Here is a 27,256-nt window from a genome sequence, read left to right on the forward strand (position 1 = left end):
CCTGTCTCTAAAAATAGCCAGGTGTTTTAACAGGCATCTGTAGGTCCAGCTACTTGGGAGGCTGAGGCAAGGGAATCACTTGAACCCAAGAGTTTGAGGTTGCCGTGAGCTATGACACCTGGGCACTCTATCCAGAGTGACAAAGTGAAAGTCTGTCTCAAAAAAAAAAAAGAAAGAAAGAAAGAAAGAAAAAGAAAAAAGGAAAGAATCCTGGGAGACAAAGAAAGATGGCGACCAGCAACACTAACTTTCTTTCTTAGAAAGAAAGAAAAATTTCAAAAAATTGGGTGTAAGTCTGAGAAAAAAGTTCCAGAAGCTACAAGACATTCTATGGGAAGAAGTTGCAGAACAGAACAAGAGGAACAAGATACTGGTAGAAGTCAACCTTCTGGAGGCTTGGAGTTCAGAGAAAAGGGCAGGTGGAGCAGTTTATTTCTCCCTCTCTCACATCCCCGGTATCAGCAGGCTCCCAACCTGCTGGAGAGGCTTTCTTTTTTCACAAGTCCCAAAACTACAGCCATCATGAACTTGAAGCTTCTTGAGGATAAATTGCCAGGCTGCCATCCCCAACTTGGGGCACTTCCAGTCACCATAGGCCTAAGTAAAGATGGCAGGCACCATATTGCTTCTCCACTCACCATGCACTTGTCTTCCCCCTGGGGCTTCAGCCTCTAGTTTTTGTCTTGTTCATTCCCATGCAAACATGCCCCAACTATAGCCCAGAATTTAGGAGCCACAGGGGCCCAGTGGGTCCTGGGGAATCTGCGTGACCCCAGAATCTGGACATTCTTGGTGAGCTTCCTTCTGGAGAGAGTCAACCAGAGTGCCAGCTCTCCATTCAGGCTCTTTCCCTCTCCTTCTCCTCCACCACCTGTGGCTGCTGAGAGGGACACTTAAGCTCCCAGGCTCTCAGGAGCTTCTGCTTCTTCTCTGTTAGTGCATCCACTACACAGAGAGTGGGGCTTCAATTGTTTCTCTTAAAGACCTGCAGCAGACCAAGGGGTGCTCAGACTTCCTAGTGCTGCTTGTCCAGATGCTCCATCAGAGCATGGCACACCCTGAAGCAGAGAGACATCAAAGTACTTGAGCACCACATAGGCAACTGGGGACCAACACACTTCTTCCTGGCATGGTCAGGGATTGGTCTTTGAGGGCCTGGGGACAGGTCCATAGGAAAGATCCTGTACCCTAGGACTTGATCATGTTGCTTGGGGCCACAGAGGGGAGATTGTGAACTAATCTCAGGGGGTGAGAGAGCCCAAATACACAGAACTGAAAAGAGAACATTCCCATGTTGGGACTCAAAAGATGATACCTCAATGTATGGCACTTTGGTGTACTGAAGTCCCAGCTGCAGTGCAGTCATGGAGCAGCCCTCCCCTCACAGGAAGGCCTCCCTCTCAGCCCAGGATGGATCCTGCATAGAGAAGCTCCCAGCCCACAGTGCCATCAAGGGGAGCTTAGCTAATTTGAACTCCTGTCTGGCAGCAGATGCCAGAAGGAAACCAAGGAGCAAGGCAGTGGGGAGAAAAGCAAAGCCCACTCCTGACAGCCATATTGTGAATCTCAGATGGTCTCCCCTCGACAGCAGACTTTTTGGTTGGGTGAGGCCACTTTAGCTCCTCCCTGGTGGCTTTCTCCGGAAACTTAGGAGTGGTACTTTGACCCGTGTCAAAACAGCTTCTGTACTAGCTTTTGTGGAACTTGGGGGCAGATTCACCCAACCCAGCCTTACCCAACCTCACTCCCCTACCTGTCTTTCCTGTGGTGTAGAATAAGGACTCCCCTGGAAGTTCCTGGGTACCGCTCACCACCTGGGGCATTCCAATGTTTCTCCTGAGGGCTGAGCTAGTCACAGGTCCCCAAAACAAAACTGAAACTTGTTCCTTTTAATAAATGCTATCCACTAACGGGGAGGTCAATTTGTGTAGCCCTTCACTTCATTTACTGACTCAATCATACAGGGTATGGTTGATTCTTACCCACAAGCACCAGCTGCTGTCTCAGAGATTAAAATTGAATGTGCCAATATAATTTACACTGTTAAGAAGACCACCGAGCTGGGGAAAGAGAAAAGATTTAAAAGACCTCCACCCTCCCTCACCAAAAAAGAGACAAAGTATTTGCCTCCACACATTGCTCACCACTGCTGCAGCCTACAAACAACTAGCAACTAAGAAAATCACCACACTAAGGATCCAAAATTAAGAAGTGACAGCTTCCCCAGATAAGAAGGAATCAGTGAAAGAACTCTGAAAATTCAAAAAATCAGAGTGAAAGGACACTCCTCAAAGGGATTACCAGTTCTCTAATATGGATACTAACCCAAATGACAATACTAAAATTACATATAAAGAATTCCAAATATGGATTGTAAGGAAATCCAAGAAAATGAAATATGGATTGTAATGAAATCCAAGAAAAAATGGAAAATCAACTCAAACCAGAAAGACAATTCAGGAAATGAAAGAAACAAAACAAAACAAAACAAAACAACTAATAGAACTTCTGGAAATGAACATTTCATTTAGGGAAATACAAAGCACAGTGAAAAGTTTTAATAACAGACTATACTAGGCAGAAGAAAGAATCTCAGGGGCCTGGACAACTCTTTTGAATTAACTTAGTCAAAAATAAACAACAGAAGGCTGACTGCAGTGGCTCATGCTCATAATCCTAGTATTCTGGGAGGCTGAGGGGGGAGGATTGCTTGAATTCAGGAGTTAGAGACTAGCCTGAGCAAGAGCAAGACCCTGTTTCTACTAAAAATAGAAAAAACTAGCTGGTTGTTGTGGTGGGTGCCTGTGGTCCAGCTATTTGAGAGGCTGAAGCAGGAAGATCGCTTGAGCTCAGAAGTTTGAAGTTACTGTAAGCTATGATGACACCATGGCACTCTTGCCTGGGTAACAGAGTGAGACTATGTCTAAAAAAACAAAAACAAAAAACAGAGGATTAAGAGGAATGAACAAAGCATATAAGAAATAGGGGGTTATGTAAAATGCCTAAATATAAGAATCATAGGCATTCCTGATGGTGAAGAAAAAAACACATAAGGAATAGAAAACCTACTTGAAGAAATAACTCAGGAAAACTTTCCTGGTCTTGCTAGAGATTTAGACATTCAGATACAAGAAGCTCAATGAACACCTGGGAGATTTATTCCAAAGAGGCAATCACCAAGACACATAGTTATCAGATTGGCCAAAGTCAACACCAAGGAGAAACTCCTGTGAGCTCTGAGGTGAAACATCAAGTAACTTACAAAAGAAAATCCATCAGGCTAACTGCAGACTTGTCAATGGAGACCTTACAAACCATGGGGATTAGGGCCCCATCGTTAGTCCTCTTAAACGGAAAAATTGCTACCTGAGACTTTTGTATCCTAAAACACTAAATTTCACATATGAAGGAAAAATAAACACTTTTCCAGATAAGCAAAAACTGAGGAAACTTGTCTAGATAAGACCTGACGTGCAGGAAATACTCAGAAATGCATTCTACATGAATCAGTACAATAGACCAGAGTAAAACCACCCAAAAACTAAAGGTCAGAGCTCATATAAAACAACAGCATAAGAGGTAAAACAAAGCAGTAAGGTCCTACTCAACAGGATTAACAAAACAGCATCCCACATATCAATTCTACCAATCAATATAAACGGTTTGAACGCCCCACTAAAGAGACACAGACTGGGTGAATGAAGAACTACTCAACCCAAGTATCTGCTGTCTCCAAGAAATACATCTAACCCACAAGGACTCATACAAACTCATGATAAAGGGATGGAAAAAATATTCCATGCCAGTGGAAACCAAAAGAAAGCATGTGTAGCCATTCTTGTATCAGATAAAATTAACTTCAAATCAACAATAGTAAAACAAAACAAAGATGATCATTATACATGTATACTAGTAAAGGGGGCCTTTAAGAGGTGATTAGGCCATGAGGGCTCCTTTCCTATGAATGGGTGATGGCCCTTATAAAAGAAGTTTCAGGCAGCATTCAGCTTGCTTGCCTTTCTGCCTTCCACCATGTGAAGTCACAGTGTTTCTCCCTGCAGAGGATGTGGTGCCCTCTTGGAGCAGACAGCAGCTCTCTCTAGACAACCCAACCTGCTGATGCCTTGATCTTTTCAGCCTCTAGAACAGTGAGAAAATAAATCTTTTTTTTTTTTTGAGACAGAGCCTGAAATTTTTGCCCTGAGTAGAGTATCATGGCATCACAGCTCACAGCAACCTCTAACTCCTGGACTCAAGTGATTCTCCTGCCTCCACCTCCCAAGTAGCTGGGACTACAGGCACCTGCCACAACGCCCAGTTATTTTGTGGTTGCAGCCGTCATTGTTGTTTGGCTGGCTTGCACTGGATTTGAACCCGCCAGCTCAGGATTATGTGGCTGGTGCCTTAGCCACTTGAGCCACAGGCGCCAAGCCAATAAATCTATAATAAATTACTCATTCTCAGTTATTTTATTATGGCAATATAAAACTAAATGGACTAAAACATGGGCATAGAGTTGAGAGGATAGGGATATGAGAAGATAAGTGATGGCTGAAATTCCCTCAATGAAATAGATGTGTGGTTATTAGTTTGAGAAATGGGAAAAATAGTTTTTCTAGGAGAGTGGGAGCGTGAATGTACCAAGAAGATACGGTATTACTGCCAAGCAGCCCTAAAAGTCTACTGTATTTTAAGTGGCCGAGAACCTAAAGTGTGATTAATCATCAAGGGCTTTTTTCTTTTTTTTTAAAGATTTCATATTAATATAGGGATACATAAAATTAGGTTACAGAGTTTGCTTTTGTAAAATTAAAGTCTGGGTTGTACTTGTGCCTTTTATTCAGAAAGGGTTTTTCTTTGGTAAGGCTCCATGAACAAATGCAGGTGAAGAAAAGGTAGGTTTTAACCAGGGTTGTGGTTTTGTCATGTGAGTATTAGCAAGTGGGAGGGCACCAAGGAAGCGAGAGGTGTATTATGTAGAACAAAGCTGTGACTTGAGGCAGATGTTTATTCCTATTTCAAGCAATAGTCAGAAGTGATCATTCCAGCTCAGTGGGTCTCAGCCTCAAATAATTATTTAGGGACTGAAGGTTCTTCCATCTTGTTTCTCCTCCATTTCTTGGCATATTATTTCCTCGAAATCACAGAAGTGGGGTAACAGACACGTAAAAAAGCTTCAGGAGGAAGCATTGCCCTTGTCTGAAGGAAGCAGCCTGCAGGTGCCACATGTTACTTCAGCATTATATTCCATTCCCAAGTGTTAGTCCGATAGGTACACTTAATGTAAATGTAAGGAAGCTGCCGATATGGTCAGCTATGTGCTTAGCCACAGTTCTATCACTTTGGAGGAATGGGAGGGTGGATTTTAGTAAACAATTAGAACTGTCTTCAGGGGAGTGTTATAATTGACCAAGGGAGTTATTCTAAGCAATAAGAATGAGAAGATCTGAGGAGGGGACATAGCCCAAAGGTCTTAGAGCCTAGGGACTACAGATCTCAGTGGAGTGGAACAGTGGCTAGGATTGGGGTGTTTGACATTGAAAATATGGAGTTAGTGTTATTAATTATGTCAAGCTGCAGGGTATGATCTCCCAATGAGTGTCTGATATAGGATAAAAGGCAAAATCATAGGAAGAAAGGAAGCCAGGACATGGACCCTGAGATCAGGGAATATGCTGAAAGGTGTTAGAGAAAGTGACTCTGTGCAAGCTGCTAAAATCTTTGAGAAATGAGGACAAGCGACAATGAGGGAACAGTACTTGATGACATGAGATTTAAGGCTGGGGATTGTTAGGGAAGAAGAGTGGTTAGAAAGTGGAAATGAGGAGGAAGGGGAACCTAAATTCCCTCACCACGACCAGTGTCACGAGGGATGTGACAGAGGCAACAGCCACTACTAAAGAGGACTGCAGAAAATGCAGTCATCTCTGAGGGGTGATTCAGATTTCAGGTCCAGCAAGGCACTGAACGTGATGTGCTGTTGAGAAATTAGGCATTTGGGTGAGCACAGCAGAAGTAGGGAAGGGGTGGGAGAAGGGAAGCATATAAGATTACACAGCCATGTGGGGACTGGAGTGAGGGAGGGTATCCTGGAAGTCCATGGCTTCTTGGTAGCATTGACAAAGGGGTAATGTGACCAATTCTGACGGTTTCAGGTGGATGATGTTATCAAGGCTAAGAGCATTGTGCAGCAGGAAAGGGTGAGACTTTTCCAGGACCTCTGAGGCCACCCCTTTGTTCCTGTCACTGCATGAAGCAGTGGGAGAAGGGCAGTCTGAATTCCCACACAGTAAAACAGCTGTCATCTGTGAAGGACGTGGGCTCTCCTTGGGCTTCTAGGTTAGAGCTTCTGATGTTTTCTAGTGCTTTCTCAGCCTCACTTTGGGACCATGTAACAGTGAGGCCTGCCGGACAAGCAACCACAAGATGGGTCCTTACCCCCTAGGCCCCCACTCTGCAGGCTGTGTTCACTAAGTTGTAGTGGGAGTCAAGGGAATTCCTGTCTAGAACAGAAAGGGTCTGTCCGCTGCTGGTGCAGCCTCTCTAATGCTTCAAAACTGTGTTCTCCGTCCCCTTCTCACACTCAGAGGCTCTGAGCCTACTTCTTAGTTCACGGTCAATATCTAAGTGATTTTCAGCTAGTGTGCCAGAGCACACTGAAGTGCCATGAGAGGATCTTAGGGGTGGCACAAAAATTTTTAAAGATCATTAATTAAATGATTTTTGATGTAAGTTCAAAGCACGGTTAGTATATTTTTTCTTTTACTCTGGTTTTTTTTTTTTGAACATGAGTTGAGTGTGCTGTGAAAGTTTAACTATAGGTTCAAGTGTACCATGAGATAAAAATATTGAAAACACTGGTCTAGAAGGATGGTACGTAGACAAAGAAGGGTGGGTACACTGTGAAATTGTGTACCTCTTCTTCTAGGCAAGAGAGTGCAGAGCAGCCCCACTCAAAAATCACACCACTACCCTAATACTAGCAAGTCTTTGTGTTTAGTACAGTTCTTACTAAAAAGGCCAATTAAATCTATGATGCTCAAGGGGCACACATCCTTTTTTTGGAGAAAATACGTAATTATCCTTTTATTATTCAATGGAACTTAGTGTTTTAGGGAGCTTCACAGGTAGGAAAACATTGGCATTTTTCTGAAGAAATCAGAAGCGTTTATTCATCTTCTCTGAGGGAATCGACACTCAGAGAATATGTCTAATATTCAAATCACTTTTTCTTTTTTAGATTTGCCATATGGCATAATCAAGCCATAATTTATCATCCATTAGTGAGGGATGGAGGCTTTCCTTTGAGGCTTTTTCTGGCAGACCCCCCAGATTCTTCCTGTTGCATTTCTAGTTTATGAATCAAGCCTTTCATTCATTTATTTAGTCAACAAGTATTTCTTTCCTTAGCAACCAGTCCAGCATAGCTTTATCCTGGGGACTTAGGAGGTTATAAGGGCAATCCATTCCCAGTCCTGCAGGAGGTCATAATCTGTTTGGGATGACAAGAGAAAAAGAAAGAAGAAAGGAAGTGAGGAAGAGAAGGAGAAGTAAAGGTCATATTTAAAGTAACCAAAATACATGTGATTCTAAATTCAAAAAAATATGATATCTGTGAAAAGAAAACTATAAAACTTAATTACGGAACATGAAACAAACCTTGCAAAAATGGAGAGATTTATTGGATTCCTAGATAAGCAATATTAGAATGGCATCAAATATGTCAAAATTAATCTAAAATTCAATGTATTTGAATTAATATCCTAACTCAAAAGTTTTTTTTATTATTAAATCATAGCTATGTACATTAATGCAATTATGGGGCACCATGCACTGGTTTTATATATCATTTGACATATTTTCATCACACTGGTTAACACAGCCTTCCTGGCATTTTCTTAGTTATTGTGTCAAGACATTTATATTCTACATTTAGTAAGTTTCACATGTACCCTTGTAAGATGCACCGTAGGTATGATCCCTCCCTGAAAGAGCTTTTCTGTCCTGGAGATCTGGTCATGATCAAAACTTTTCCCTCCAAATCACTTTCCCTAACTCCAACTTGGGAAGGTCCCTTTTCTGTTATCTTGTCTTCTTCTACAGCTGTTAAATTTATGGGAATGGTTTCCTGGATACATCATTCCAAATCCTGGAACCCTCCACCTTCTACGGAAGCAGACCATGAGGAGGATCAACCACAGTTCACCTACACTTAAATGTCATCAAGCCACACACAGTAAAGATGGTTCTGGTCCAAGACCTGATTCTATCATGAACCCTTGGATCGCTCTCCCTCAGGAAAAACCCTAACTGCCCCTTCTATCATCACCTGATTCGGCAGGAAGCAGTCAGATCAAGTCTTTGCCCTTTTTCCCTAACAGCAGTTAGAGCTTCCACTTGGAGAGGGAGAATTGATACAGGACAGGTGGTGCCAAGACCTGCCGCCTTGGCAGTAGTCTTGGCAGGTGGTATTGATGCTTCGGCCGGGGGATGGAGTGGGGAACCAGCAGGCTGAAGGGGCCAGACACCTGCAGGGGAGACACTGGCACCTTGGTGTCTCCTTCCCCTCTGCCCTTCTGGCTGAAAGAGAAACCCCACCTTTTCTGGGGCTGGTCACTTTCATGGCCAGGTCAATTTCATGTGCCTTTCCAAGTCCTGAGAGTTCTGCCCCTCTGCTAACTGGACAACTGGGTGTAACTGTAGAAGACCTACACCCTAAAAGTAAACATTGAGTTTTGGCAATACAACCCCCCTGACTTGTGACTATATATACCCCTGAGCAGAGAGCCTGGGGACAGACTTCAGAGAGGGAGCAAGAAAGAGCTTGTTCCCCACCTGGGTTCTCTCTGCCAAGAGCTTTGGTTTTTGTAGTTTTTGTATTCTTTGTGAATAAATCCTGTCTTACCACTGATCTGTGGTCCGTGGATTCATTCTTTGAATCGCAGAGACCAAGAACCTGAAACTCTGGTATCACCATGACTACTGCAACAAAAAAATAGTCGGTTGTTGTGGCGGGTGCCTGTAGTCCCAGTTACTTGGGAGGCTGTGGCAAGAGAATCACTTAAACCCAAGAGTTGGAGGTTGCTGTGAGCTGTGACGCCACAGCACTCTACCAAGGATGGCATAGTGAGACTCTGTCTCAAAAAAAAAAAAAAGAGAATCTGTCATTACAACATGGATAAATCCGGAGAACATTATGCTAAGTGAAATAAGCCAGGCATAGAGAGACAAATACTACATGTTGTCATTTATATGTGGAATATAAAAAAAATCAAAGTAGTCACAGAAGTCAACAGTAGATGTAGTTACCAGGAGCTAGGGTGGAATGGATAATAAAGTGTTAACCAAAGAGTATAATATTTTACTTATGAGGGAGGGGGGAGGGGGGTAGAGGGATGGGCATTGAAAGGATCATACCTGTGGTGCATCTTACAAGGGTATACGTGAGGCTTGGTAAATGTGGAATGTAAATGTCTTTGCAAAGTAACTAAGAAAATGCCAGGAGGGCTATGTCAACTAATGTGATGAAAATGTGTCAAATGGTCTATGAACCAAGCGTATGGTGCCCCATGATCATATTGATGTACACAGCTATGATTTGATAAAAAGAAAAAAAAATGTTACTTATGAGGAATAAATTTTTAAGATGTACTGCACTGCACAGTGACCACAGTTAATAATGCATATTTCAAAATTACAAAAATAATATTTTTCAGATGTTCTCATTACAAAAAAGTAAGAACATGAGGTAATGGATAAGCATCATATAATGATTCCACCATGTATACATATATCAAAACATGACCTATACCATATATATGATATATGTATAGGGTATATGTACATACACCATTATTGTCAATAAAAAGCACAAACAACAAAGAAAGAATAAGTGACAGACTTTTGGTCTAACATATTAAAAATATCCTCTAAATCTATAATGATTAAAGCAATGTGATACCTAACTGGAAAGGAAAAAACAAAGAGGGCCCGGCACGTTCTGGCTCACCCTGTAATCCCAGCACTTTGGGATTGCCTGAGGTCAGGAGTTGGAGACCAGCCTGAGCAAGAGCCAGCCCCCATCTCTAAAAAAAATAAAATAAAATAAAATAGCCGGGCACTGTGGCGGGTGCCTGTAGTTCCTGCTACTTGGGAGGCTGAGGCAAGAAGATCACTTCAGCCTCAAGAGACAAAGTGAGACTCTGTCTCCACCCCCCCAAAAGAAAGAAAAACAAACAGTAGGGAAAAGAAAGTCCATTAAAAACAACTTAAAGTTAATACTAACTTTTAAAATACATTTTTAAGTGCTGGATACCAGTCTAATTTTTTCCTTTTTCTGAAACAGGGTATCATACTCTTGCCCAGGCTATAGTGCAGTGGTGTCATCATATCTTTTACAACTTTAAACTCCTGGGCTCAAGCAATCCTTCTGCCTTAGACTCCAGAGTAGCTGGGATTACAGGCATGTGCCACCAAGGCAGGCTAATTTTTTGTTTTTTCTTTTTTGTAAAGGAAGGATCTCTCTATGGTGTCCAGGCTGGTCTTGAACTCCTGGCCTCACATGATCTTTCCAGGCCCACCAAAGTGCTAGGACTGTAGGCATGAGCCACTGCTCCTGGCCACCAGTCTAATTTTTCATGATAGAACGTGGTGACTTTTTTTTTTTTTTGAGACAGGGTCTCACTATGTTGCCCTGGGTAGAGTGCCTGGTGTAACAGCTCACAGCAACCTCAAACTCTTGGGCTTAAGCCATTCTCTTGCCTCAGCCTCCCAAGTATCTGGGGCTACAGGTGCACATCACAACGCTCGCCTGATTGTAGTTGTCACTGTTGTTTGGCAGGCCTGGGCTGGATTCGAATCCGCCAGCTCTGGTGTATATGGCTGGTGCCCTCACTGCTGAGCTACAGGCGCTGAACCAGAACATGGTGATTTTTTAAAAATATATTTTGGAACAAAAAAATTACATGCTGTTACAAAACACCTTTAATTCTCATCTACTTTGTTATGTAAGTAAGGTTGCTTAGAACATACAACTATAAAAACAAAATATATATATTAATGTTGAATCTGTCCTGTCTCATTCCTGTAAAATCTTCACAAGGTGCAGAAATGAATTTATAATGCATTTTTTTATGTTTAAGAACTACATTTTTATATTGGTCAGTTTTTTGCTACTAATAATTAAAATGGTAGAATATTTGAATATTCAGAGCTTTTATTACCCCAGGAAATAAATAAATTTATATATGTATTGTGTTACAGAGTATAATTGAGTAATCAAGACTTTCAAGTGTAAAATATGTTTTACATTAAGATAAAATGTGGGGAAAGTGGCATACAAATATTAATAGAAGGATATCAAAGAATGATGTGAAATTTCTGGCTATTAAAAAGAGGTATCAAATTGTGATATTTATAGATCACAATGGATACTTTCTTTTTCTGTGATATAACATGGTTTAGGATTTTAAAAAAATGAAATGTACATTAATGACAGTTAGATCCCATTTACACTTTGATTAGGAAAGACTTAAGAAATGTAGCTCAGAGAATAACCATTTAGCTGTGGGTAAGAGGAAGGGGAAGTGCAGGCTTGTTAAGAAAGCAACTTTGGGCCTGTAGTCCCAGCTACTTGGGAGGCTGAGGCAGGAGAATCGCCTAAGCCCAGGAGTTGGAGGTTGCTGTGAGCTGTGTGACGCCGCGGCACTCTACCGAGAGCAATAAAGTGAAACTCTGTCTCTACAAAAAAAAAAAAAAGAAGAAGAAGAAGAAAGCACTTTGGATAGTTGCATGAAGGTGTTGTCTTAAGTTTTGCACAGGACGTGGTGGATCATGTCTATAATCCTAGCACTCTGGGAGGCCAAGATGGGTGTATTGCTTGAGCTCAGGAGTTTAAGACCAGCCTGAGCAAGAGAGAGACCCCTGTCTCAGGAAAAAAAAAAAAAGTTTTGCAAGAGAACCAGGTCAGGAAGGCAAGTAAATTTAGAAAAGGCTGAGATAAGGAACTATAGCCAAACATGAACAGAAATGGAAATTTCAAACTATTATTTAGGTGATCGTTTTTAAAAATGCGTTCTCTGAGACATGAGGGTGACACAGTATTGGTTGACAGCTGTTCTGTGCACACACAGAGTTTGGTAGTGATATATTTTTTAAGAATGTATTCTAAAAATCTGTCTATGAGAAAATACCATATATACTGATATCATTATTTATGTGACTGTTTTGCAATAATTGGTCTTGTGAGAACATACCACAGCAGTTAAGGGGACAGATTCTGGTGCCAGATTGATTCAAATCATAGCTTGGCAGTGGATAACTCCTGGTGCATGACTTTTCTCTTCTAAAATGGGAGTAGTAACACTATAACACTATTTTTCTTTTTTTTTTTTTTTGTAGAGACAGAGTCTCACTTTATGGCCCTCGGGTAGAGTGCCGTGGCGTCACACAGCTCACAGCAACCTCCAACTCCTGGGCCCAAGCGATTCTCTTGCCTCAGCCTCCCAAGCAGCTGGGACTACAGGCGCCCGCCACAACGCCCGGCTATTTTTTTTATTTTGCAGTTTGGCCGGGGCTGGGTTTGAACCCGCCACCCTCGGCATATGGGGCCGGCGCCCTACTCACTGAGCCACAGGCGCCGCCCTCACTATTTTTCATAATCAATTTAAATACTAATAAAGGCCATCCTGTGCATATTGTTCATTTAACAATTAATTTGTTAGCTACTGATCTGTGGTGATCTATGTGATGTATCTTCTTTAAAAATGTCCATTACTTTCTATTTTCACTAAAATAAAAAAAGCTAATTTTGCTAACTTCTTTATAAAGTTTTTTTAAAAAATATGATTCAACCTTCAATGCTTTCCATTTTGGTGACTTCATACCAAAAATAAAATCACATACTGCTGTCTATCCAAATTTCATCTCATAAAATCCTATAATTGTTTTTTATAAAGACAAAAACAATTTTTTTTTCTGAGACAAAGTCTCACTTTGTTACCCTCAATAGTGTGCTGTAGTGTCATTGCTCACAGCAACCTCAAACTCTTGGGCTCAAGCGATTCTCTTGCCTCAGCCTACCAAGTAGCTGGGACTACATGTGCCCACCACAACACCCAGCTATTTTTAAAGAGGGTCTCTCTCTTGCTCAGGCTGGTCTCGAACCTGTGAGATCAGGCAATCTATCCGCCTCAGCCTCCCACAGTGCTAGGATTACAGGTGTGAGCCTCTGTGCCTAGCCCCGACAAAAACAATTTTTAAAGGGTTGAAAAGTTTGAGAAAGGCTGGCTTGTATCATAAAATTACTAAAATGTTGACTAAAAGTACAATATTGTTAAAATACCTGTATTAAACTTTTCCAGTTGGACCGTGGCACCATTTATGTGGTACTGTTACACCATTTAAGACACCGCTGAATGACCACATACAAACACCTTTTTTTTTCAACTGAATAAAACTGAGCTATGGCATTGGTCAACATCATAGTAGATGCCAACAGATTCACATTAACTTTGGCAAACCCCTACATTGACTTCAATGTATTATAAGTAGTAATGCACTGGTAATTCACCATGCAATACACTAAGCAATGGACTGAAAATTTAGCCAAGGCATTTTAGACTATACAGGTATCATTTAATGAGTTTTATAAAGCGTTTAACTCACTACAATAATAATTAGCTCTTATTTTGATTTTAAATAACTAATGGAACCTCAATTATTCTTTTTTTTTTTTTTTTTGTAGAGACAGAGTCTCACTTTATGGCCCTCTGTAGAGTGCCGTGGCCTCACACAGCTCACAGCAACCTCCAACTCCTGGGCTTAAGCGATTCTCTTGCCTCAGCCTCCTGAGCAGCTGGGACTACCGGGGCCCGCCACAACGCCCGGCTATTTTTTGGTTGCAGTTTGGCCGGGGCCGGGTTTGAACCCGCCACCCTCAGTACATGGGGCCGGCGCCTTACCGACTGAGCCACAGGCGCCGCCCGGAACCTCAATTATTCTTTTTTGTTTGTTTGTTTTGGAGAAACAAAGTCTCACAAACCAGTCTCACTCTGCTGCCCCACACAGCAACCTCAAACACCTGAGCTCAAGCGATCCTCTTACCTCAGCCTCCCAAGCAGCTGGGACTACAGGAACTCGCCATAACACTGGGCTAGCTTTTCTATTTCTAGTAGAGACAGGTCTTGGTTTTGCTCAGGCTGGTCTCGAACTCCTTACCTCAAGCAATCCACTGGCGTGGGCTTCCCAGAGTGCTAGGATTACAGGTGAACCACTGCGCCTGGCCTCGATTTTTCTTGAATGAAAAGCAGGCAGGAGGCACAGAACAGTAATTTGTAAGTTTTCTTGGGTTTGAGACATCAAAGAGGATCTGAAAATTCTGGACTGTCTCAAAAAAAACTGCACATTCCTATAAAACTTTGATTGTAATTTTAGGGATCTGGGTGATATTTCTTAAAGTATCACCTACAGACCTTCTGCTTCCAAGTTTCTTGAAGGTCTGGTTAGAAGTTCAGATTCCTAAATCTAACTACAGACTTACTACATTAGCCCAGAAATAGGATTTTATACAATGTCCGTAGGTGAGATTATTTATCAAAGGAAAATACACACATAGCATTCATCTAAACCATTTTAAAAGTTAAATAGTATTAAAAGAATTATAACTAAAAAGAAAAAGCCTCCCACCTCACTCTTTCCCACACCTAGGCCTACCTCTACAGGTTACTACCCTCAGCTTTCCTAAATAGTTTCACTGTTACTTTTCTCTGTATCTTTAAAAAATTATATGCTTATTTCATTATTTCTTAATTTGCCAACTTTAGTCCTTATCCATTGACTTTCTGCCACGGTGAATAAATAGCAGAATCTTACTTGTTTACCTCAACTTCTCTTTTCTTCACCCATGTCCCAGTACACTACATAAAATTTTTTGTTAAATTATGCTCAAAATTACATTATTTAGACTATGTAAATATTCTTCCCAAAGCCAAATAATGCATTGCAACCTCTTTTCTTGTACAAGTTTTCGTTTTTTCCCAAGGTTAATAATTGCCTCATTTTATCATTTGTTTGGTTTTCCATCCAGCTATTGTTAATTTTTTCCCAATGTTCTAGCATCTCTCCCATCTACTTATCAGTGATTTTTTTTTCTTTTTTTGAGACAGAGTCTCAAGCTGTCACCCTGGGTAGAGCAGAGTGCTGTCATCACAGCTCACACCAACTTGAAACTCTTGGGCTTAAGCGATTCTCTTGCCTCAGTCTCCCAAGTAACTGGGACTACAGGTGCCTGCCACAACACCCGGCTACTTTTGGTTGCAGTTGTCATTGTTGTTTGGCAGGCCCGGGCTGGGTTCGAACCTGTCACCCTCAGTGTATGTGGCTGGCACCCTAACCACTGAGCTATGGGCGCTGAGCCTTTATTTATTTATTTGCTTTTTAGACATAGTTTTATTTTGTTGCCCTTGCTAGAGTGTGGTGGGTCATAGCTCATAGCAACCTCAAACTCTTGGGCTTAAGTAATTCTCTTGCCTCAGCCTCCCATGTAGCAGGAATTATAGGCGTCCACCAAAATGCCCAGCTATTTTTAGAGATAGGGTCTCGCTCTGGCTCAGGCTGGTCTAGAACTCGTTGAGCTCAGGCAATCCACCCGCCTCAGCCTCTCAGAGGGCTAAGATTACAGACATGAACCACCGTGCTTGGCTGAGGTCCATTTTTCTGAGCTACCTTCAGAGACCACTTCCCTTCTTCTCTGACCTGGTTGTTTTCTAGAGGTCCTGAAACATCCCTTCCTCGCACCTTAGGGTTTTACTTGATGCTTTTTTTCATTGGCTCTTATTTCCTGTATCTTCCATTTTCTTGTTTTGCTCAGGTACAGCCTCCAGCTCCCTGAGACTGCACAGAAGGTGTAATGTCTGAGACCCCGTATATCTGATGATGTGTGCATCTTATGTGACTTGGTTTACTGCTTAGTTTGGTAAAAGATTCTATGCTAAAAAGTTTTCCAATTGTGTGTGTGTGTGTGTGTCTGGTTAGTTTTGTTTTTTTTTTGAGATAGAGTCTATGTCACCCTCAATAGAGTGTGATAGCATCACAGCTCACAGCAACCTCAAACTCTTGGGCTTAAGCCCTCCAAGTAGCTGGGACTACAGGTGCCTGCCACAATGCCTGGCTATTTTTTGTTGTTGTTGTAGTTGTTATTGTTGTTTAGCAGGCCCAGGCCGGGTTCGAACCCACCAGCCCCGGTATATGTGGCTGGCACTATAACCACTGAACTATGGGCACTGAGCCAATGGTTAGTTCTTTTTATATTATTTATTTTTAAATTTCAGATTAATATAAGAGTACAAATGTTTAGGTTATACTGTTTTCATTTCTAAAGTTCAAGTTGTAGTTGAGCCCTTCAGACACAGGGCCTGCTGAACACCCTCACATTGTGCACATTAGGTGGGATCCCATTAATCGCCCTCCCTCTTTCCGCCCCACTAGACTATACTTGTGTTTCTTCTTTTGTGTGGGAGTGTAGTTGTTTATATATTGGTTTCATATTAGTATTGAGTACACTGCATATGATTTTTCCCCTTCTTGAGGTACTTTACCAAGAAGAATGTGTTTCAACTCCCGCCCAGGTAAACACAAAAGATGTAAAGTCTCTGTCTTTTCTTAAGGATAAATAGCACTCCATGGTACACGTGCCACAGTTTGTCAATCCATTCCTGGGTTGATGGGTCCGTCTGCATTTTTGAGGTTGTTCTCAATTATGTGCTACCATCGAAGGTGTCTAATACCAACTCTGATGCCTGTTATATTGTCATCAGCTTTTGCCCTTTAAAAGATTTTTGGGTCTGTGAGAGGAACTGGCCCTCATCTTCATACTTAGGTTTTGACCTCTTCCTCTTTGCTAAATTAATCACTATTCCTCCACCTTTCTATCTTCCGAACTTGTCTTTGTCCATACACTTCTTGAAGTCTCTAATTCTGTCTCTCCTCTCCCTTTGTCTTGTCAGTTAATGCCGTTTTTATTCCTTTGCTGTCATTTTAGTGGGCTTTGAAGAAGTGGGGGTGGGCAGATGAGATGCTTGTGGGCAAATCATAATTTTTAAGCAGAATTCCAAAGTAATTCTTGAGCAATATATATGTAAGAGTCACCAGCTAGAACACAGGTGGTACTGGAACACCAGATGACTACGGACTAAACACATGAACTACATAAATTTAGGAAGAATCGATGATTTACAAATGGCAAAATTGTTGAATTACTGACCTGGGGAGTCATCAGACCCCAAAATAAAAATGTCTGCCAAATACATAAAAAAAAAAAAAGAACAAAAAGAAAGGAGAAAGAAAGGTCATAAATATGTTAACTATGGCTATGTCTACCTACCCTGTTTCCCCGAAAATAAGACCTATTCACAGGAAAGATAAGACGTCCCCTGAAAATAAGACCTAGTGCATCTTTGGGAGCATACCTTAATATAAGACACTGTCTTATTTTCGGGGAAACAGGGTATCCTGGTTGTGGAATAGGTAGGTATATTACTATATTCATCTTTGTACTGTTTTGCATTTTCTAAATTTTATGCTCTGTGCATGATTGTTGTTTGAGTATAGGTATGGGAGAGAGTTTCAGTACTCTTCTCAACATCTTGCTTCTAGAGGGGAAACAAAGTTCACAGAGTCTGAAATTGATCCTACACAGGGCTCAGACTTTTGCTCTTTGAGCGCCTGGTTTAACCTTGAAGGCCTTTTGCCACAGCATCACCAAATCAGTTCTGCAGAGACTCCAACCCCATGTTAATTGGATGAGCTTTTACTGAATGCCTGGACCAAAGTTAAACACCACAGAGGCATTAACAAATAGGCAAATATTTCCTGAATCATAACCTGAAAAACTGTTTTTTTGAAAAGTTTGGGTTGGCAGAAAGTGTTTGGTGGGCAATTTTTTAAACTGAGAAAAAAATGGTACCATAGTGATATTTTTGTATTTTCTTAAAACATTTATTTTATTTTTTTTAAGACAGAGTTTCATTATGTTGCCCTCAGTAGAGTGCTGTGGCATCACAACTCACAGCAACCTCAAATTCTTAGAATTAAGCGATTCTCTTGCCTCAGCCTCCTAAGTAGCTGGGACTACAGGCACCTGCCACAATGCCTGGCTATTTTTTTTGTTGTTGCAGTCGTCATTGTTGTTTAGCTGGCCCAGGCTGGGTTCAAACCCACCAGCCTTGGTGTATGTGGCCAGTGCCATAACCACTGTGTTATGAGCACCAAGCTAAAACATGTATTTAATACCTATCACCTTACAGAATCCCCCTATGGAATTGGAGATGCAAAAATCTGTAGTACCCTCTCTCTTCCCATAAGAAAGAATCCATAGTCATGGTGCAGTGGGCTTTTGAAAAATATTCAGGGAAAATAGAGCTGTCTGCATTTTTGTAATTTATAAATTAATGTACATGTAGGCAATTCTCTTGGTTGTTTACCCAAAAGTCATTTTCTCCCCTCTGTACTGTGACAGCCTTGGTTTTGTTCTGGTAACTACCTCTCACCCATGTGATTCAGCCAATCACACCCCACTTCCCCCTTGCCAGTGATTAGATGCTATAGGGCTTCTAAGAAAAGGAGACAGGTAGGGAGAGACCACGCCTATCTTCTGCTGGATATTGTTGCACCTGCACACAATCCCAGGAACTGTGGTGGCCATCTCGGTACCAGCCTGGGGAGGAGTTTAACACACAGAGTCAAACAAATTCCAGAGACATAGAGTCCAGAGCTCTGGCATGCTATGACTGAACTCCATCCCACCTTTGGGCCTATTATTTTATGAGGTTAAATATCTCTTATTTTTTTTTTATTTTTTTTTTTTGTAGAGACAGAGTCTCACTGTACCGCCCTCGGTAGAGTGCCGTGGCGTCACACGGCTCACAGCAACCTCTAACTCTCGGGCTTACGCGATTCTCTTGTCTCAGCCTCTCGAGTAGCTGGGACTACAGGCGCCCGCCACAACGCCCGGCTATTTTTTTGTTGCAGTTTGGCCGGGGCCGGGTTTGAACCTGCCACCCTCGGCATATGGGGCCGGCGCCCTACTCACTGAGCCACAGGCGCCGCCAATATCTCTTATTTTTTAAGCCTATTTGTGCTGGCCATCCATTACCTGCAGCAAAAAGCAACAGTAACTGTATCAGTACACTGTATCACTTGTCTCAGAAGGGAATTTGGTGTAAGGGAGAAGAGAGAAAATGCAGAGGGTAGGTAATTCAGAAAGACAATATTCACACTTCAGTAGGATTCTCTGCAGAAGTGATTTAGTAATATTGAGGTAAAGGGGCTTCATGGTTAAGCCAGGCAATCAAGAAAAAAAATATGACCAATTTCCTAATGAGACAGAAGCGGCTTCTTCTTCTCCAAGTAAATAAGTGAAAAAAGTTCAAGAAGTCTTCCTCATCTAATGATTACTACATAGCTTTTTTTTTGAGACACAATCTCCCTGTGTTGCCCTTGGGTTGAGTGCTGTGGCATCCCAGCTCACAGCAACCTCCAACTCTTGGGCTTAAGTGATTCTCTTGCCTCAGCCTTCTGAGTATAGCTGGAACTAAAGGTGTCCGCCAAAATGCCGAGATATTTTTTGGTTGCAGTTGTCATTGGTCTTTAGCAGGCCTGGGCTGGGCTTGAACTCACCACCTTTTGTGTATGTGGCCGGTGCCCTACTCGCTGAGCTATGGGCACTGTACATAGAATTCTTTCGTGAGGGCCCAGAACTTACCAATGCAGCAGGGGCTGTAAACTTTATTCATTTATTGACTCATTCATTAAGTCAGGCAGTCAACAAATACACTTTGAGAAGTCACTATGTGCCAAGCATATTAGTTAACAAGTCAGACACAATCCCTCATATAAAGGCAAACACGTTTGGTGGGGGACAAAGCTATTTATTTATTTACGGGTTAAATGAAAATTATGTAAGTGGGCTCAGCGCCTGTGGCTCAAGCGGCTAAGGCGCCAGCCATGTACACCTGAGCTGGTGGGTTCTAATACAGCCCGGGCCCACCAAACAATGAGGGCTGCAACCAAAAAATAGCCGGGCATTGTGGCAGACGCCTACAGTCCCAGCTACTTGGGAGGTAGAGGCCGGAGACTCGCTTGAGCCCAGGAGTGGGAGGTTGCTGTGAGCTGTGATGCCACGGCACTCTGCCTAGGGCGACAGCTTGAGGCTCTGTCTCAAAAAAAAAAAAAAGAAAATTTTTTTCTTTAACAGAAAGCTATAACAGAAACACTAAGGCAAGGTGGAGTCCTTGATTAAGGATGGAGGTTGAAAGGAGTTGGCTAGTGAATGTGTGAATAAGTGACATTAAATGGAGAACTGAAAGATAAATAGGATTTCACCACAGAGTTAGAAGATTGGGCGGGTGGGAGCATTCCTGGCCGAAGAGGCCTGATGGAAGAACTGAAAGCACACCAGCAAGGCTGAAAGATAGTGAGTGAGGGGACGGTGACCTGAGACGACTATGGAGACGGAAGCAAGGACGTAATCATATCGGACTTTATTGGTGATGTTAAGCATTTGGGGGTTTTACTAAGTGCAATGAGAAACCACGGAAGTTTTAGCCAAGGAAGTGACATGAAACAAAATAATTTACATTTTTAAATAATCTCTATGGCAGCTGTATGTAAATTGGAGAGAAGGCAAGAAAGTAATCCATTTGGATATTGCAGAAGTCCAGGAGATAATGCTGAATGCTTTCTAGGTTTCTGTTTAAACCTGTGTGTGAGAGAAGTATTGATAGAGAAGATGAGCAAGAAAAGCAGGATTTGGAACAAGCAAAGATCAAGAGTTCGGTGTGGGATGCCTACAAAATATCCATGTAGCCATATCAAGTAGACAGCTAGTTATAAAATCCTGGAAGAGAGGTCAGGATCAGAGATTAAAGATCAGGTGTCATCAACATGCAGATGTCATTTAAAGTCACAGGAATGGATGAGTTTATCTAGGGAGAGGGGGAGTACAAATGAGGAGAGTGCTGCTGAAAAGAGAAGAGAAGCCCTGAGGAATTTCACGTTTTAAAAGATGGGAAGAAGGTGACATCTATAGCTCAAGTGGCTAAGGAGCCAACCACATACATCAGAGCTGGCGAGTTCAAATCTAGCTCTGGCCTGCCAAACAATCACAACTATAACAAAAACAACAACAACAAAAAATTGCTGGGTGTTGTGGCGGGCACCTATAGTTCCAGCTACTCGGGAGGCTAAGGTAAGAGAATCGCTTGAGCCCAAGAGTTTGAGGTTGCTATGAGCTGTGATAGCACAGTACTCTACCCAGGGTGATAGCTTGAGGCTCTGTCTCAAAAAAAAAAAAAAAAAAAATAGATGGGAAGAAGAAGAACTTCCAAAGGAGACTAAGGACATAACCAATAAAGTTGTTTAAAACTAGAAGATGTCTGTGATGTCAAAGGTTCAATGTTTCCGAAAGGAGCAAGTGGACAATTGAATTAATTGCAGAGAACACAGGAAAACTATCCTTGATTTCAGCATCATGGAGGTCATTGATCAACACTGGAAGATTATCAGACAAATTGGATTCTATTGCAAATACCAGAAAAATCAACTTACAGTGAATTAATCTCTGTATTATCAGGGTTCATTGGATTTAATTTTAGATTTTGAGTTTTTTTCCTAAAAGGTTCTAACTGCTTATAAGGATGGCTATTTCACAACGTGTATTCTTTCTTGGACTCTTACTTTTTCTAAAAAAGAGTAAATTTCTTTTTTAAAAAAATATAATAAAACTCATTCTATCCTGCAATTACCATAAAGGGTCCATTGGACCTTTCCACCACTTACAGGATCTTAGTAACCTTGATTTCCTCTGGCTTTAAACATTCTGCTTTATCATTATCCCAGAAATGATTTCAACATTACTCAATTTCAACAATTTTGTCTTACTAGAAAAGACAAAAAATAATAACATGAAGGATTAGGAATCACCTAGAAGGTTGATTCTGTAGTGGAATAAATCATCATGGGCCAGGCATAGTGGGAAAAGTCTGGAAGCTAAGGCAGGTGGATTGCTTGAGCTCGGTAGTTCAAGACCAGCCTGAGCAAAACGAGACCCTGTTTCTACTAAAAATAGAAAAATTAGCCAGGTATTGTGGTGGGTGCCTGTAGTCCCAGCTACCTGGGAGGCTCAGGCATGAAGATCACTTGAGCCCAGGAGTTTAAGGTTGCTCTGAGCAAGGCTCAGGCCACAGCACATTACCTGGGCAAGAGGGTATTTTAAAAGAAAAAAAGAAATCATCATTAGATCATCCTTCTGTTACCTTACTGTAATGCCCAAAATAACTATGTCATCTTTCAAGAGGGTAGAAAAAAAAATCTAGAAGACACTCTCTGTGGTGTTTATTTGCCGGGAGCCAAAACATATCACAAAAATGCCCCTTGCTATCTTGATTTTACAAGCAAACTATTCTCAGGAATTCAACCATAAACAGCAACAGTACTTTCCCCTTGCATATCTCCTCAAAAATGCACCCCCCGCCTTAGGGTCCTTCTAGTAATTTTCCAGAAACTAGCCCCCTCCCTGCCTTGTTAGGAATAGCCCTTAGTTACTTCCTCGTTTGTGTGCTTATAAGTCCAGCTGAAAAATAAACTCGACGGAGCTTGATCAGACTCTTGACTTGCTCTCATTCTTTCATGTCTCTTGTCCCCTCATTCGACTGACCCCTTTGTTTCCCAGGTCCCCGTTGAATTCCCCGCGGGCCAGGGCATTTATTGTTGTTGTAAAGCTTTTATTAATCCCTGACACAAATTCAGAATTTTTCATTTTCTTTCCATAATGCCAAGGAGAAGAAAATTGATAAAGAAAAACATTTCCCAATATTGGAAAACTCAGATGAATGAAAAAAGACAAAAGAACTTTAGACTTCAATGGTGATGGTGAAATTTATCACATAAGTGAAATTTCAGACTATGAGTCTATAGATGATGCTATCCTAGATAAATTTTCTCAAACTTAAGAATCAATGATTCAACCATATTCAAGAATAAAAAAGAAATATGGTATTCTCACCCAGTTAGTCATTTAACAGGAATGATTTCCTTACTCAATATTTTGCAACAAGAACCGAGGCATCCTAAACAGATCGTGTGATATATTCTGTCATCTTTTCTGATGTTGCAAAAATACTTCGGTCTGTAAATCAATCAATGATAAAGGCAAATATGCATATACAAAGGTGAAAGAATGTTTGCAGCAGAGATGAAAAAATACATCAAATTGCTAATTCTAATAGGTGGTTATAAATCTAAAAATGAAAATGTTTTGAAGCTAAGAAGCAAAGATGATGGCTATCATTTCTTTAAAATAATAAGCCATCAAAGTTTTCAAAAGCATTGCTTTCTGTTTATTCAATGTAAGAATCATCAAAAGTAACAATAAGCTAAAACCATTAGAGATGTATTTGAAATCTGGTATTTAGTATTTACAAGATGACTGTAAATAGTTATCTCTGTTGACTGATAAATAGTTGTATTCAAAGAACATTGCCCATTTAAGGCAAATATGGCATCAAATGCAGGAAAATACAGAATAAATTACTGGGCTTGCTATATTTAAAATAAAATTTGTTTAAAAATTATTTTTCACTAGGGGTGTGCTCAGAGCAAGGGGCCTGCAGAATGGCTGCTCTGTTTATATCATACCCAACAGGAATCTGGGGTCATTGCGATGAGGGGCACAAAACTTGGTGCCTCCCTATGAACAAATTCCCTATATGTGAAGAACAAGAAAAAAATAATACATTGTCTGTGGCAGATGTATGGGTGATCACTGTATTGTACTGCATGCTTAAAAAAATGCCCAATATTAGAACATTTTAAAAATTATTTTCACTATCACTTTATTCTTGCTTTTGTAAATAATTTGTGAAATGACTTAGACATATGAAAAAAAAAGAACAGGACCAGTGATGATGAATGTTTTCTCTAGCATAGTGTGAGATAAATAGATCAAAGTTTGTCTCACATGACAAGCAAAAGAGAAGGAAGAAAACACAAACCTCTCATAGACTGCCTTTGGCTTCAGGAAACAGAAATATTCTCACCTGACGTGGACTGTCAGCTTAGGACAAAGGGATGGTGGCTCTGTAATGTCACCAAGGATCCAGCTTGCTTCCACCTCTCTGTTCTGCCATCTCCAGTTCCGGTTTCATCCTCAGGGTTGTAGCAAGATAGCTGTGACATTAGATCTAGACATACGACATCCAAAAGAACAAAAAAAACCCACCTACATTTATCTTTCTGTTAAGCGCGAGGAAACTTTTTCTGGACATGCTCTTGCTTCAAGCTCCTTTCCCTCTTGCAAGCTGTTAGGGAAGAAGGGGTAACAGAAACTAGATAGGGGCCAGGGGTGGTGGCTCACGCCTGTAATCCTGGCACTCTGGGAGGCCGAGATGGACGGATTGCCTGAACCCAGGAGTTCAAGACCAGCCTGAGTAAGAGCGAGACTCCCTCTCTAAAAACAGCCAGGCATATGGTAGGCGCCTGTAGGGAGGCTGAAGCAAGAGGATCACTGAGCCCCAAGAGTTTGAGGTTGCTGTGAGCTTTAAGACCATGGTACTCTGTCAATCGGTCTATGAAACTAGTGTATGGTGCCCCATGATCACATTAATGTACATAGCTATGATTTAATTAAAAAAAAAAAGAAAAGACCATGGTACTCTACCCAGGGTGACAGAGTATCTGCCTCGGAAAAAAGAAACTAGATTTGTAGTTTCTTTTTGTAGCTATTTGTAGGCTATGACAGTCTAGAAGCAAAACTAAAACAACTTACAGAATACATACTAATTGAGAACTGTTAGCAATACTCAGAATGGACCAGGATAAGTAAGTCAGCCCTTTATATCTCTGTTTCCCATTTGCGTGTCATTCTGTTATCTTTAAGCATTCATTATGTCGTCTTATTTCTTGCTCCTCTTGATAGCTGTATACAGAACAGCTAGCAGGTATATTTCCTAAGACAGGAATGGGGATGAGGTGAAAAAGAAGATGCATGGAATGGGGAGATGAGCCCAAGACCAGTGCTGGATACCGGGACACTGACAAGCCTCCAGGATCAGGCAGAGAACAATGGAAGACAAGCAAAAGACTGGGTTTTTATAGAGAACGTGAACAGCCAAAAAAACCCCAAAACAAAACAACAAAAACCAGTAAGACTGGGGGAGCTGTCTAAAGCTGTCTTCCAGACCTTTGTTGGCTAGGATTTTCATACACTTTAAAAATCTATTAGCTGGGTGTGGAAGGCTCATATCTGTAATCCCAGCTACTTGGGAGGCTGAGGTAGGAGGATGAGTTGAGACCAGGAGAAGAAGACTGCGGGGAGCTGTGATCATGCTACTGCACTCCAGCCTGGGCAGCATGGCAAGACCATGTCTCTAAAGAAAAAACAAAACCTAAAGCACGGGGGGGTGGCCAGAACCAGGATGAGGAAGAATGTGATGTTGAGAGGAAGCGAAGTAAACGGAGAGACCAGTAAGAGGGGAACCAGTACAGTTCCTTTTCCCCCTCTTAACTCAAGTTTTATCCTTAATAACTTTAAATGTACAGTCCTCCTTTTCAGTTGCCCAGTGAAGGCCAAATCGAAGATGATGGCTGGGGCAGGCTATGAGGTTTTAATCGCTTCTTTTGGATTATCTGTGTACCTGGACCAGTCTGGAACTGAAACAGTCCTAGGAACACCCTGTCAAATCACTCTTCAATATGCAGTCTGCTAGGCTCATTGAGAGTAAGCAGGTTTTAATTTGGAGAATAAAAAACATTTTCTGACCAAGGATGTGGTGAGAAAAGCTAAGTGTGTTGCTTGCTGGTCATGATATGACCTGTTTTTTCACTAAGATCAAAATAGAAGAAGCCAGTAGCTACTAAATAAGATACTGATTGACACTGTAAGCTCTATGAGAAATAGCAAATTCGCAAATCAGGCTTCTGCATACATCAGTTGTGCAAAAGGATGATTGCTCACCAACACAAACACCTAATCCACCATTTTAGCAGTAAAAATCTGAAAAAAAAAAAAAAAGACTGAGTTTTAGTTTCTACCACCTTTCCCTTACCTTTGCGAAATTTCAGCATATATATTCACAGCTAGTTTCCATCTAAGGCCAGAAACCTACACAATTTTTTTAAAATGCAATTAAAATAGAGCCAGAATAGATTTTTTGATTCCTTATATACACAAAAATACATCTGCTTTTCTGAATTGCCAAGAGTCCGCCTTTCAATCTGATTGAGATCAGGTGAGTCACTGTTCGCTGTTCTTGAAGGATAACTCAGGACGGCAGGACTGGGATTTTACTAAGTTTAGCTGTATTACCCAGCATCAGAAAAACTGTGCAGCCCAACGCTATAAAACGTAGATTAGGAAACTGCTTTGAGTCTGGTAACGTCTTTCTTTACCACAGGCGGTCTGGTTCACACACAGGATTAAATTCTCAGTGGACTGGGGCGGGGACTGAGACGGAAAGTGAAGCAAACACTCTAACTCCTCCCTTGCCCAGGCCAGGTAGTATCTGTTGTTGATTAACAGATTATTATGTGCCTGAAATATTAAGCACGTGTTAGGAAAGCAATCCCTTGTTGTAAAATAGCCTCTCTTAAGTTTCTAAATAAATGCAGTGAGTTCCATAGGTGTTTTTCTTTTAAAGGGCTTAACACTTCACATGCGACTGTTTATATAACCATGGCATGATGGCCCAAGACGCCAAACAGAACAAATAATTTGAATAATTAGTTCAAATTATTTTAAAAAGCCCGGGGAAATCGAACCTGGGATGGAAGAAACGTGCCAATACCTTGGGCTCAGTGTGATTCAAATCAGAGCCTTTGAAACAGCAGCCTCACGTGTGAAGCCCGCTCTCAGTACACGCCTCCTCTAAAGCAGCCCTGTTACCTGAACAAAGCGACCCAAGTTCAGGGCCTTTGTCAAAAAGAACGAAGATCAGCCCGACTGCTTTCTCGCTGGTACGAAAGAGCGAAGCCTCCCTGGGCAGCCCGCGCGACTCGCGGAGCTGCCCCCCAGGCTGCCGGCCGCGCCCCTCGGGCCCCTTTAAGCGCGGCGGCCGCCCCCGTCCCACGCGAGCCGGGCGCACGGGGCCGCCCGAGCCGGGCCGCGCCTCCCGCCAGGGTTACGTGAGCCCGGGGCGGGCGACCGCCGGGCCAATGGCCGCCGCCGGGGCCGCCGCGCTCCTCCCGCGCCGCCGCCGCCGCCGTG

The 27,256-nt window shown here is 41.8% G+C and overlaps 1 long non-coding RNA gene and 1 other non-coding gene across 2 annotated transcripts; one reads left to right on the top strand and one right to left on the bottom strand.

Annotated features, from left to right (window-relative positions):
• Nucleotides 1-6,851: 6,851 nt before the first annotated feature.
• On the bottom strand, nucleotides 6,852-27,225 carry LOC128581189 (uncharacterized). Its single transcript, XR_008378776.1, has 4 exons — nucleotides 26,838-27,225; nucleotides 25,980-26,047; nucleotides 24,093-24,236; nucleotides 6,852-7,492 (listed from the first exon to the last, which is right to left on the bottom strand). It is a non-coding gene; the product is annotated as an uncharacterized LOC128581189 (long non-coding RNA).
• On the top strand, nucleotides 23,638-23,766 carry LOC128593377 (small nucleolar RNA SNORA11). The gene has a single exon (XR_008382346.1). It is a non-coding gene; the product is annotated as a small nucleolar RNA SNORA11 (small nucleolar RNA).
• Nucleotides 27,226-27,256: the final 31 nt, after the last annotated feature.

This window comes from Nycticebus coucang, chromosome 1 (assembly GCF_027406575.1).
Source record: "Nycticebus coucang isolate mNycCou1 chromosome 1, mNycCou1.pri, whole genome shotgun sequence".
NCBI lineage: Eukaryota > Metazoa > Chordata > Mammalia > Primates > Lorisidae > Nycticebus > Nycticebus coucang.